The sequence below is a fragment of the Phytophthora cinnamomi genome (assembly GCF_018691715.1).
Source record: "Phytophthora cinnamomi strain GKB4 chromosome Unknown Contig41, whole genome shotgun sequence".
In the NCBI taxonomy this organism is placed as follows: Eukaryota; Oomycota; class Peronosporomycetes; order Peronosporales; family Peronosporaceae; genus Phytophthora; species Phytophthora cinnamomi.
Genome location: NW_027150974.1, coordinates 504,820 through 518,837, shown reverse-complemented (window position 1 = coordinate 518,837; position 14,018 = coordinate 504,820).

Below are 14,018 nucleotides of genomic sequence, written 5' to 3'. Positions count from 1 at the left end.
GCGCAGACACCGCAAAGAACCACGCAGAGGCCGGGCCTCTAGCGGAGAGCGAGCTGAATGACTTCAGCTCGGATGCAATCAGTTTCATCACCAAAAGACAAGCCGTGATTCGGTTTGTCCAAGACACAATAGCAGCTTCTGTTGATCAACAGAAGCTGAACGCAGACAATGCGGGCAGAGGCAACACAAATGAATTTAAAGTTGGTTCATTAGTTTTGTTAGCTACACAAAACCTGCCTAGACATGCAGTTTCGGATTTCGGAGCAAGCTTGCTTGCTCCGCGCTTCATCGGGCCGTTCACTGTGTTGGCACGGAACGGCAACGCATACACGCTAGACATACCGTCTAGCATGCGCCTCCATCCGACCTTTTACGTCGGACGGCTGAAGCCATACCTGCAGCACGAGCCATCTAGCTCGGCTGACCCGAAGCCTCGGCAGGAGCCGAGGTAGAAGCGGAGGACTTGGCCTCGGCGACGAGCAACCTCTCCTCCAGCAACCCCTTCATCTGGGTCCCCAACTCGACCTGGATATTCGAGGCGGTCTGCGAGACCGCCGCGACTTGGGCCTTCTGGTTCGCCAGCTCCTGTTTCAGGGCGGCGAACTCAGCGCCCTGCAGACGCTCCACGACGGTCACCCGGTCGTGGAGAGGCGCATACTGATCAGCCCGGGGCTGATCATACCCGGGGCGTGTTCCCACCCCCGCCACCGCCGATCCGTGACGCCCGCGGCTCAACCCGCTGGATTGTTGAGCGGATTGTTGACCATAGTATCCCGAATACGAACCCTCAAGGGGCTCGTTTTCGTATTCGTTGGAGAGGATTTCCTCCCCATCGAGATACATGGGAGCCGCGGAACGTCTTGGTGGAGGACGTTCCGGAAATGGTGAGGGCGTACGAAGAGCAGTACGCGCTGGCGCAGCGGAAGTAACACGAGCGCTGCGATCATCGCTAGCGCCCGAACCCTCACGTGCTAAGAACTTAGCACGGAGCTCTTTGAGACTCTCGGGCACACGGAACGACGTGTACCCGTTCAGGTCGCGGTCGCTCAAGCGGACCGCGCCTGGGAAGCACTTCGTGCACTGAAAGCCCTCGGGCACAGCGCACGGCACATTTGCCTCCTCAGCAGCAACATGAAGTTGCTCCAGCTTTCCACGCTTCGAGTACGTCTCGAAGCGATCACGCGCTTGCTTAATCCGATCACGGTAAGCACTCGGCCTCTTGTTGAAGTTCTCAACAAAGGCGTTCCAGCTTGACAAAGTGCCTGCCATTCGGGCACTTTGCTGCGAGAAGAGGTCTTCTTGCTTTGAAACCATCGGAGCTCATGAAAGAGTCCGATGTAGTAATCGCGCCTTTGATGCGTTTCCGCATCAAAGTGCAGCTCGGCAGCCACAGCGTCATCTTTGATGGCGCTGCATACGTACAGCGGCACCTCATTCGGAGGTACCGAGTTCCCAAACCGGTCCGCGATCTCGGACGCGGACGGCATCCATGGATCGCGCGCTGCAGGCGCAGCGCGCGGAGAGCCTTGAGCTTTAACATCACGCGCTGCAGCAGCAGCGCGCGGAGTACTGAGAGCCCCAGCTGAAGCGAGTGGGGTATCACTCTCAGTACGCGAACGCTTCGAACTCGAAGCGTCCGATTCGTCCCCTTCACGCGGGCGAACGTTCTTGGCGTGAGGGTCGAGCGATTCGCTCGACACTGAGTCTTTACGCTTTGAGGGCGAGTCCTCCTCGCCCTCCATGTCTTCATCGTCGTCGTCGAAGTCGACGACGTCGCCGTACTTCGCCTTCTGGCGTTCGAAGTAGTCGTCGATGGAGAGATGACTCCCCACCGACTTCGAGGTCTTCTTCTGTGGCGCGCTCATCGTTGAATGAGCGCGGGTTTCTTCTCCAAACGCGGAGAATTGACGAATGGTCAATTCCGAAGATTGACGTGCGGAGACCCCGCGCGTCTAACCTTAAGGGGGGGATGGTGTAACGGGGTTACACGTACAAGTGGCTGCAAGCCACTTGTGAATTTAACAGATAGGTTATCTGTTAAACGTTTTGGATACTTCCTCACATTGGTGTAAGACACACCGATGGATACATTGAAGTGGACCACCACAGTGAGTGGTCCACACATACCCAAAGATCCTATTGGTAGAAAGCAGCATCTTTCTACCAATCAGAGTCATGCATGTTAGCGGGGCTCTGACAGCCAGCCGCTGTCAACCCTTTCATAGATGATAAACAGTTTTTAGCAGATTTTAGAGGAAGATCAATTTACAAGCAATACAGTTCTCATTTTACCTTAAACTAGCTACTTGGAGTCTTGTCTAAAGTTAACTTATATTTGTGTATTCAAATATAATTAACCTAAGTAATTACTAAGTACTTACGCTTCCTCATACACGTTGCGCAACGTGTAAGCTAAAGTAGTGAGTCAAGTTACACCCGCTACACAGCCGAGTCGGCGAGACCTCCCCGTCGAGCTCGCTTACTTATCCGGACAATTTATCCGGCTACTCCGAGTTCGAGGCGTTGTAGCGAGGGTGAAGGGTCGGCCGAGATCCGAAACCACTCCATTTCACTTGGTATTTGTATAGGACCTTAGGAATAGTGGAGGCGCCCTTTCAGGGCGCCCAGGAGACTTAAGAACAAACAGAGCAGAATTTTCTAGGCCCACAACACGTGCACACTTTCCGGTAAGTCCCTGCACGGGGTCGGATTATGACTGCCGTCGGTACCCGAGAGGTATAGCTTGTAGGGTACTCGACTGGCAGCGCCAAGAGATTAGGTTGGCCCGGGATGGGGCGTTGGGTGCTCGCCAAGTGCGAAGGAAAAGTCTCGCTAACTCAGCGTGTCGGTACGCCGGACAGCCCGGGTGCCGTTACTCTTCAAGTCGGGTTGCTTCTGCCCCGGCGGCCTGTAAAAGCGCTAGCGCGCCGTCGTCCATCCTTTGGTGGAGGGCACAGGAGCTTGCGAACGGAATCCGCTAGCTCGGCGGATCTCCGGAAGAGTGGACCTTGGTTGGCAGGTGTCGGCGAGAGGCGAGACACCCGCTGTCCCGGTTGAGCCGAACCGCGAGGGGACAACCCCTCGCAGGCCAACAAACGCCGACCTAACTCGGCGATTGTTGTGGTTTGTGCTAAGGAATCCACATCTTACGGTATTTGAGTGTTCTGCAACACCACAGTCAGATGCCTCGGGGAGACCAATACCGCGATCTGTACAGCTCTCCCAAATAACGACTTCGACTTGGCAATCCAGTGCAATGTGGAGAAGCGAGTGTAGACTCGAATTGTCCGTCCCGCCAACTGGGTGTAGCAAGTCTTCAGTAGTAGCAGCAGCGCTAGCACCTCTTTCTCCGCCGCATGATAATTCATCTCGGCATCCTTCAATACACGTCCGCAGAAGCGAACAGGGTGCAACTTGTCATCATGCAGCTGTAGCAGCGTGGAGCTCAATGCCCACACATTTGCGATCAGCATGACGTGCACTTCCTTGGTGCGGTCGAAGTAGCGGAGTATCGGGGCTGCCGCAGCCTTGTCTTGGAGAGCTTGGAAACTCCGGCGGGCCACTGTGAGGTCACCCCCCGGTGCGAAATCGTCTTCTTTGAGCTGGTACAGCGCCGCGCCGTAGACAGCGAAGTCTTGGATGAAGCGGCTGTAATAATTCAGCGCACCTAGGAAAGATTGCATTCCCTTCTTCGTTCGTGGGAAAGACAGCTTAGTGATCTCGTCCAGCTTCTTCGGATCGGGCCGAATGTCGTCTTTTGACACTTCATGGGACAGGAAGTCAACGCGTCCTTGCACGAAAATACTCTTGGTAAAGCTGACGCTGATCCGGCACTCTTCAAAACGACTGAGGAGTCCATCCAGCGTCTCCAAACAACTGTCGAAGTCTTCGCCTCCGAAACAGATATCGTCCACGAAGGATCGCCGATTGAACACAGGCACCAGCGACGACTCGTCGGCTTCGTTGGTCGTAAACATATTGGCTTCTGGGCTGTTAATGAGCCGAGTAATGGGTTTCAGCCGTCTTCGAGTCATCGCGGGCGGCTGCAAACTTGGTTCGAGTCGTTGCTGTAGTGCCTGGTAGGCGAGGTGACGACTCGAGTCGTCGGCAGTGCTCTGCCGAGTCTTCGGCGGCCTTCATCTTTGCTGCAAAGGCGTTCCAGCCGCCCTTCGGTTGTACAAATCCCCACAACGCGTTGTCTATCATCCGTTGGTAGATCATCGGCGCATGCTTGAGGCCGAAAGGCATTCGTAGCCACTCAAATTGCCCCAGAGGACACACAAATGCCGAAATCTTGCGCGCACGTAGAGTCATCAGGATGGCCCAGAATCCACTGGCCGCGTCGAGCGAGCAGAACCACAGGTAAGTCTCCAGGTCCGTGAGCAAGTCGTCGACGAGTGGCATGGCGTACTCCAGGATCTCCGTTACCGCGTTGACCATCTTGTAGTCGATGCAGAGGCGGATATCTTGGTCATTCTTCTTGAGGACAATGACGATTGGCGAGGCCCACGGGCTGTCCGAGAACGCGATGAGCCCTGTCTTGAGCAGTCCCTTGAGTAGTTCGTACAATTTCTTGAGATGCTTGAACGGGATCCGTCGGGCCCGTTGTTTGATCGGCGCGTGCCCCTGCACATCTATGTCGCAGACAACGCCATATGCTGGTGGCGGGAGTGCATTCCCGCTTTCAATCATGATATTTTCATGGCGTCGGAGTACTTCGATTAGGCTCCCTTGTGGGTCTGCCGACAACTCGGGATTCTTGACGTTCACCGCCGAGTAGTCGAGTGTTGTCGGCGACGTTTCCGATAAATCGGGGAGGAACGCTAATTCATGCGCGTAGTCTTCCAGTTCGATGTCCGCCGCCGGGTGCTCAGTCGTCTCGTCGTTTCTGTCGACGGTACCTTCCGTGGCCAGTACGCACATTACTGCTATGAACGTCTGGTCGAGAGTCGTTGAAATGGCTCCGGCTTCTCGGCTGGGTGCAGTCTGAGTCATCGGTGGATGCCTCTTCGGACTGCACTCTAGTCCTTGGTCTTCGTCGCGGCGCACCGTCGACTCAGCAGTCTCCAGTCCTGATCCAGCTGCTTCTGGAGTCATGGCTTCATCGTCAGTCGTCGTCACCCCCGTCGAGTCGCCGGCAGTAGCGTCGAGTCGTCGGTGATGTTCCTCCGCTATCCATTCTGAGTCATCCGTCACCAACGAGTCGTCGGCACTGTCACGTTCACTGTTGACGGGTGGTTTCTCGGCCGAGTCCTCGTCAGGTCCCTGCAGGATACCCTTAGGCGTCGGGTAACTCACTCGTTCCACCGCTGGAGGCTGCTTGGCCAACCATTGTTGGTAGAGTTCAGCCTCCCACTTGAGTAGTGTCTTGTCCCGTGCGGCAGCGTATGCGAGTACCTGCCACTCCTTGTACTTTGCGGAATCTAGCCGCACGTAGCCTTCAGTCTTCGGTAGCGACCCGATCGGAACCCAGACTATCACCGGGAAGTGCACCGGACAACTCGCTAGCCTATCCGTGGCGTTGGTAAGTCGAATCCTGACCGGACGTCCCCTCTAGAACTTGGTGACAGTCGGGATGAATGTCTCAGTTCGGCGAATCCACGGCACGTGAGTCGTCGGGTCGGGTTGTCGCCGCCGTAGCTTGAACTCGTCCCATTCGTGGCCCGGTATTTGCATTGGTTCCGTCGGACCGTACTCGAAGCGGCTTCCTTCGGCCTCGTTCATCATGTTTTGAGTCTTCATCAGCGGGATCATTACCTCGTCGGGAAGCTTGGCTGTCGCGTTATGGAGGTCCAGACGGATACCGGCCGAGATCATAAAGTCGGTGCCAAGCACCACCTCTACCCCGGCGCAGTGGTCCATAATCCAGACCTCGAAAACATATTCGCGCTCCCATCCAAGGGTGACTTTCACCCTCGCCCGGCGAGTCGTAACCATCTTGCCCCTGGTGATCCCTTGGACATCCATGCAACGTCAATGCCCCACTACTTCGCGGAGTCTCGTTACCTGGCAAGTTTCTCAGAGACGACACTGACGTTTGCCCCAGTGTCCAGCGATATCCTCGTGCGCGAGTCGTTCACGGCTCCGTTCACAAGTGTCCGCATCATTACGTGCATGTCAAATTTCTGCGCCGACCACCATCCCATCCGTTTTCCGGCTAAGAGTCGTACTTCCGGAGCGAGCCGTCGGCGTGAGTGTTCCTGCACTCCACTTGTCAGCCAGTCTTCAGCAGTATCTCTAATCTCTTCTTTATCGTCTTCCTCACACCATACACCTCCACCGAGGCAGTCGCCTCTCTCCTTTTCCAATTCCGTCGTTTTCATATCGTTATCTTCTCCCTCTTCGTCCATTCGCACTCGCCCACAAATGCAAAGATGCACTCTGCTTCAATTGCAGGCTCGGCTAACTGTGGCAGCCCGATTGGGACCAACCCAGTCGTAGTTGGCGGGTTGCCTAGTTTAAAAGGCCCGAAAACAGTAATTCTTGGAGCTCGGGTGTGAGGTCTTTCTTGTCCACCTTGGACTTGACGATATTGGTGATTTCTTGAAACACTTCACACTTTCCGGCGTCATGCACGTGCTTGCACAGCTTGCACCGGCGCCGGCAACAGAGCGCCGAGTGATAGAGGCCTCCGCAGGCTGCACACGGCCCGTACTGGCGAGGTTTCTCGTCGCGGTAGCCGCGGTTCTGGAACCGATTGTCCCGGCCTTGGCTGCGGCCGGCTCAGTCACCTCTGGGTTGTCAGTTGGCGGACCGGGCGGACGTGCCTTCAGCGGCAACACGTCGTTCGTTGTCATTGACTGCAGCAAGGTAGTGGTCGCTTCCGTCTGACGAATAGCTATCACCCCAGTCTTCGCCGCAACGTTGTGAGTCGTCGCTGCCGTGTTCACTTCCATCTTCGCTGTTGCTGTCGCCATTATATCTGTGGCGTTGTTGCTGCAGCTCGCTCCGCGTGTCCCGTCCATGAAGTTCGGCGACGATGTCGGCGACAGATGCTTCAGCTAGGCTCACGCGAGGCGTGTTGCGTGAGTCGTCGCGACGACGCTCATAATCTCGTTCGCGTCGGTCGCGACGGCGGTCATCACGTCGGCGAGTGTCTTCCGAGCGTTCGTGGCTGCGCGAGTCGTCGCGACGCCTGTCATCACGTTGTCGAGAGGCATCACGAGCTCGGGAGTGAGACAGCGACGACTGGCGGGACGAAATGCGCTCGTCAATCTTCAATATCGCTTGGATCATTTCCTCCAACTCATGGATATCCGAGATACGCAGATGGCACAGACGCCGTTCGAGTCCTCGGTCACCACAAGTCTCGAGGAACCTCTTGACATGCTCGCGTGCTTTGCGGCCACTGCTTTCGAACCGGATTCCGGCGTTCCTGGCATAGCCATTGAGCCGGTTTAGATAGTCGCAGACATGTTCCTTGTCTTCACGCTTGGCAGAGTAGTAGCGAGTCTCCGCTGACTGGCTGAACTGGGAGCAGTAGTACTTGATGAAGGCCACGCTCAGGAGACTCCAAGTTCGCTTGGTTTTCTTGGGCAGTTGTCGGTACCAATGTAGAGCACCGTCCCGAAGACTCAGCTCGAAAGGCATGCACCACTCATTGGGTGATGCTCTCGTCCCTTTCATCTCGTAGACAAAGGCACGAAGCCATTGCATCGACTTGTCGCTCTTGTTCCTGGTGCCCGAGAACGCCTTGATCTGCCCCAGTGATCGATGTGTTGCCACTTCCATTCTTGGGGTCGCGTTCAGCAACTCGAATTCGGTCACTTCATAGATTTGGCGCAGGTATTCGCCCATCTGCGCTCCTCCATCGCCGGTAAAGTCCGCTTCTTCGTCCGAGGAGTCGTCGGTGGACTGGTAGCGGCGACTCTTGCTCCGGGCTGAGCTGCTTTTCGTGCTCCTGGCCGATTTTGAGTCATCGGTGGTTCGTCCAGCGCGGTCTGAGTTGCCTGTAGGTGGTGGAGTCACCATGTGGGAGTCTTGAAAGTACGGGGATCACTCCCCCGACGTGCTAAACACTCCTCCGGTGGGTTTTCGGCTGGGGTTTTCGCGGATTGCCCTCTTCGGAGTCGTCGGCAGTGGTACGCTAGCCGGGTCGACCACTTCGCGAGTCTTCCGCGAGTCGTCCAGAGTGAACGAGTTCACGCCAAAGGTCGTGCGGAGTCGCTTCTTCCACTTCCAGAGATCCGCACCTGCTTCAGCTGGCACCCAGCACGCTAGCGTCGACGGTGAGGGGAGTTGCGAGGGCCGAAGCCCCAATGCATTCAGGAACCGTTCCGTGTCTTTTGCCACTTGTTCAATGGTCACGAAGCTCACGGGGCGAGCCAACTCGTGGTACAAGTCGGCCCAAACAGCTTGGCGAGTCATCGTCGGCTCGAATAACTCGCCCCAGTCACTCTTCTTCATTTCTTCATAGGCGCGACCGAGAACCTTGTTGGCCGCCGGCGTGTCACCGTTGAGTCGCGGCCGGTTGCCGGAGGTTTGCTCGGTCACTTGAGTCGTCAGGACCGGTGACCTTGAGTCGTCGGCGGCGTCCTCAAAGTCTTCCAAGTCATCATACGCTGGCCCAGGGCCATCCACATCATCCAGTTCGTCCGCGAGGTTGCGCGTAACGGAGTGCGCGTCATCGTCAAGCTCAACCGCGAAGTTTCGCGACAACGAACGCGTGCCCGCACTGCGTCCCGCAGACAGAACTGCGTCTTCCGGAGTCTCGGGTGTCACCACCGCTGGCGCAGGCGCCTTCTCCTCCAGGTGATCGTCGTAGTCTTCATCTATCTCTTCGTCCTTGGCGTCGGATCCAGTCATCGAGTCGTCGAAGCTGACGGTCCACTCAGCAATCGAGTCGAGGTGTGGCGTGATCAGGGCCGCAGTCGAGTCGTCGCCACGCGTTCCGCCAGTCTTCATTGGGGTTACTTGTACCGCTGAACGTGATCCTTTCGCCATTTTCTTCTCGTCTTCTTTTTCTTGTTCTCGTTCTTCTTCTTGGCTGCTCGTAAAGTCGATTGACCTGCAGTAGTACGAAACACAGAAGGTCACACCAATCCCGGGTCGCGGCACCAGTTGTCGTGTAGGAACACGCGCTAATTTATATAAGGCACACTTTCCCCACCAACAACACCCACCAAGTCACCGAAGACTCAATGGGCTTGTTAGGGTTAGAACCTGAAGGCCCAGGAACTTTCCCTTGCACCGGGTTGATGTTTCCCCTGTGTACCGAGCTTCCGCTAGTCGACCGACGGAAGACTCAGCGTCACTAGCCACGAGCAAAGGCTAGCACGCTCTCACACACAAAATATACCTCGCAGGCCCTCAGAAGGAAGGGTCCCGGCCTTTTACGGCGTGATACGAGGGTGCCGGAGCTATACTTCGGCGGGAAGAAATAAATGGAGTGCGCTCTCGCTCCTCCAGTTCCTGGCGACCACTCGTCGCTACCAATACACCGGCCACTAACTCTTGGCCCTGCCAGGGATGAACCCACACTACACTAGTAGGTGTGCCCACCGACAGTCATAATCCTACCTACCAGGTTTACCTTGAGCTGCAGGTCGTTCACTGCAGGCACCGGTGTCGCCCTTGCGTGGTTGGGAGGAAAAGCTGTTCTGTTATTGTTGCCCGAAGGCTCATCTTGTCTTCTCGTAAGTTTCCTATCGATCCATACAAATATCAAGTATAAACGCGTCCGTTTTTGGACCGCCAGTTGTAACTCACGACTCTTCGGCGCTTTCTCTGCGACGTGGCGGCGTTACCGATTACTCAAACGGCCGCTGAACCGCCACCGAGAACTGGGGACAGGCGCCAATGACTCATAAGTTCGGATCTTGCCAGTAGGTTCGCACCGTACTTAGCGAGCTGCAACCGCCCACACTTGACTTGGGACCGTCGACGAGTCATCGTCACCGACCAATTTAGGCCAATCAGCGACCGGGGCGTTTGGTCCAATGACTGGCGATGGGTTGTGACTTGCCAGTTGGCGCCGGCGTCTCGAGTCTTCTTCGCCCCGTGTCTCGGCTTTGGGTTTTGACTTCGGCTTCATTTCCCGATACCACATAGAATTTTAGACGTGATGCATGCATTTCGAACTCGTCCCCTGTCACTAAATGAAGGATTCGGAAGGATTGAGCGTCTGCTCGGACCACCATGTACGGCCCTTCCCACGTGACGAGGAGCGTGTTGCCCTTTATCTCATCGACGCGTGAGCTTGGTACGTAGTCACCCACGTCAAATTTTACCATGTTCTCCCCTCGCTCCTTTTTCTTGTTGAGGAGGCGCCGTTTGAGGCACTGGTCAGCGATGGGCTGATGCACTGCGCGCAGGCTGGTTCGCAACTCTGCCAGATACTTGTCAATCTCCGCCGTGTTGTTCGGCAGTGTGACCAACTTATGGTCACCGGTATGGTAGAATTCAGCGAGGGGTGACGGACATGGTAGCCCAGCAAATAGTTCTACAGGTGCTCGATTGCCGAGTGAAGGTAGAGCCGTATGATTCAAGCTGGCTTGAATTAATGGTACTAGGTAGACCCAATCTTTCGTCGACACTTTGCACTCTAGAATCATGACTCGTAACACTTGAAGTATGTTGCGATTGACGCGCTCAACAGATCCGTTGATCCAAGGGCTGTACGCCAAAGCAAAGTTTGCTGGCTTTTGATCCATCTGGAAAGCACTGCGACTACTTCGTTTTTGAAGTCGCTGCCGTTGTCACTCACCCGCATTGGTGGGACTCCAAATCGGCTATGCCAGTCGAGGATGGCTGCAGTGGCGTCAGCAATGTCCACCGCATCACACACTACCAGCTCGCAGAAATGCGTTGCGTGGTCCTTCAGCACCAGTAGGTACTTATTATCGGAAGTTTTAGGGAGACGCGGTCCCCACCTCGTCCCCACCCCGTCCGTCGCCCGTCACTCTGATATGTCAACTATCTGAAGTTTGGACTTCCGGATAACAGCACATATCCACGTACTCAAAACACAAAAAAAAAACATTTGCACAACACACATTTAAACAAAATCCATTTGACAGAACGCAGCGGCACCAGCGAAGTTGGCGGGGCACCACACGGACGTCGACCGCGCCGGCGCCCAAGGGAGTGATGACCTGAAGGGCGGCGCGGCGAAGCAGAGCAGCAGGGGCCAGCGCTGCTACGACTAGCGCGCCGACGACGACCGCGCCGACGCAGGAGGGGGTGATGGCCTGAAGGGCGGCGCGGTGAAACAGAGCAGCAGGGCCAGCGCCAGTGCTAAAGAACGGCAGTCAAATCTGTACGTACAACAAGGGGGAGGGGGCTGAGCATGGATTGAACTACGAACTGGTTTTGAAATTGGTTTTAAATGTGAACTAGGAATTGCCTTTGAGACTGTCGCTCAGCGCATTGAGTGTAAGCTTGCTCTGTGTACGGTGTGCTTCGACAGCACAGACGGATTGCTCATGTTCGTGTTAAACGGAGGATTTGCCCACAACTTATGGGATGGATGCACTTCACGCAGCAGCACAGCATCTTGTAGGACGACTACCCAGAGGTACAGTAGCAATTCCAAAAATCCTCCAGTTGATATGTGCGGTGTTGACTGTTTTACCTATGTTGTCATGTAGTTAAATGGAAACACTTCGCGTTGCAGACTATCAGGAGGTGTAAGAGCAGCTCGATCTAAAAAGAATGAGCGGCGGTCCTGGGGAACCCCAGCAATGGAGCACATGGCGTCCCGAGGTAAAGCCGCCAGGTAATATCCCTCCACAGCGCCAGCATTCCAGCACCCCAACCTTCTAATCTGTGACTCTTGCTTCAGCTAGTTCAGCCATTCGGGATCCAGATCCTCGGGTAGCGTGGGTCTTAGCTTTTGAGTGCATACTGAGGGCAGAGAAAGATTTACGGTAGCGCCGTAATGTGCTCGGTATGTCATTGCTTTTGATGATTTTTTTCCTGCCTTGAGAACTTAAAATTATACGACAGTGCAGGCTCTAGAAAATTAGAAACAGCTTCCTTAGGCGCGTATGCGCGGGTCGTGTCGGCAGGCCTTGCCTCGCGACAGCGATCTAGCGTTGCGTTACCGTCCTCTTCAAGCTCAACTTGCAACCCTGGTGGCTCCATGGCACCCCAAACACAATTTACGATATGGACTATTTTTTGCTATCACCAAAGAGCTGCCTGCAGGGAGGGACGCCGTCCCCATTCTATAGTGCATTCAAATACAGCTACACCTAACCCTAGGGAGATAACCTCTCACTATCATCAAATGATTCGCCTAAGGACAGGAAATCCCAATGTAGGATTCCGTTTCGTTCAGTGCACTCAATTGTTTCGCTCCACGGACAACGAATCATCTTTCCTCCCTTTACATGTGGATACAACATACACGCCGACACAAATGCGTGTACGATTCTCTGTAGGTCAGGGATGTGAAAAACGCGACGCAGGTGGTTCACCATGGCCTGCTCGCTGCGATGGCTCTGGGCTCCGCAGTGGGCAATCACACAGAGCCGCTGAGTGAGGTCTGCGCATGCTCGAGGGATCCAGATTCGCTGGTCAACTCGTAGCGCACGGTACTGGTCACGATCTGCACCTGCATGGGCCTGGTGTTGCTGCTGTGCCGCCCTGAATTCGTCCGGGGTCATCCACGTGAAACCATCGTCGTCTAGGGACCGCAGGGCTTGCCGGCCGGGCGACTTTGTCGTCAATGTTCGCTGCTTCATCGTCTTCTTTTGAGCGAAACGCTTCAGCTTGACCGCAGTGTGAGATTGGGTTTTGACTGCGGAGTGGAGTCACCGGACCGAGGTCTAACGGCATCGAGGCTTTGAGAGGAGAAGACCGAGGTCTCCTATTGGCTACTCACATTTACCGCGCCAGAGTGACAGAAAGCTAGTTAGTGACTGTGGGGCACGGCGGGTCCTAATAAATTCCCGCCGAGCCCTCCAGGTAGTCATAGTGGATACCCTTTTTGCCTCCTATTAGGAATCCGGACTTAAGACGAAGGCTCGTCCGGTTGTAGGATTAGACTGAAGGCTCGGTCCATATTAGATATTTGTATAGACATTAGGGATTAGTTATAGTCGAGGCCTCACCGCCTCTAACTATTAAATCAGAGCAGAATATTCCCCCCAAGCCATCAGGGTCAAGTCCGTCTACGGTAAGTCTAGCTAGCTTCGCTGTAGGGTCAGGATACGCTCGGCCGACGCGGGGTATGTCTGCCGGTGAGCTCAAGGTACATTGACCGAGAGTTCGCCCTGGTAAGGCCAAGAGTGGATAGTGGCCGAGTGTTGGGAGGTAGAGAGTCCTCCCTGTACGTTTGTACGTTGACCTGGGTGCGTGGCGTGACCCCCCAGTGTGTTTGACTCTTTGGCCGAGGTTTCACCTCGGCGCCCCTGTTAAAGGCCTTGACCGGCCCGGTACCCTTCCTTTCTGAGGGACCACAGTGGGTTTAGCGCGAAAGCGTTTATATTTACGCACCCCAGCCGTTGCTCGTGGCTGGCGGTGCCTGTGTGTGGGCTCTACCTTCCTGACCGATACTTCAACACAAGGCATATTTCCAGCCCGGTGTAAGGGATCGGACCTGGTCTTCAGGTTTAATCCCAACAATCTTCGCCGACCTTTCGCGGGAAGCGTGTGTTGTTGGTAGGACTCGTCCCATTTGTCGAGGCTGAGGGACGAGGACTCGTAAAATCGTGAATTCCTACACGACACAGGCTTCTTCGCCTTGCCCGGCTTCTGCTGCTGGGGAAACCTCTTTGACAGACTCTCCCTCCAGAAATTCTCGGACGGCTTCCCAAACCGAAACCCATCTCCAGCATCGCGTCCAGTAAGGTCCATGACCTAGGGCTCCGCCTCCGAGGGTCCATCGAGGCCCAAGACGAAGTCATCGGGAGCATTTTCCTGCTCGACCGATGATTTCGACTGGAGTGAGGCCACGGTAGAAGCAGGACGAACCGGACGGCCGTCCCGACGAGGCTTGATCACCACCGACTCCTTGAATGGAGAATCCCGGTCGACAGGGGCCGGCGCCTTCTCTTCGAGATCTCGGCCAGCTT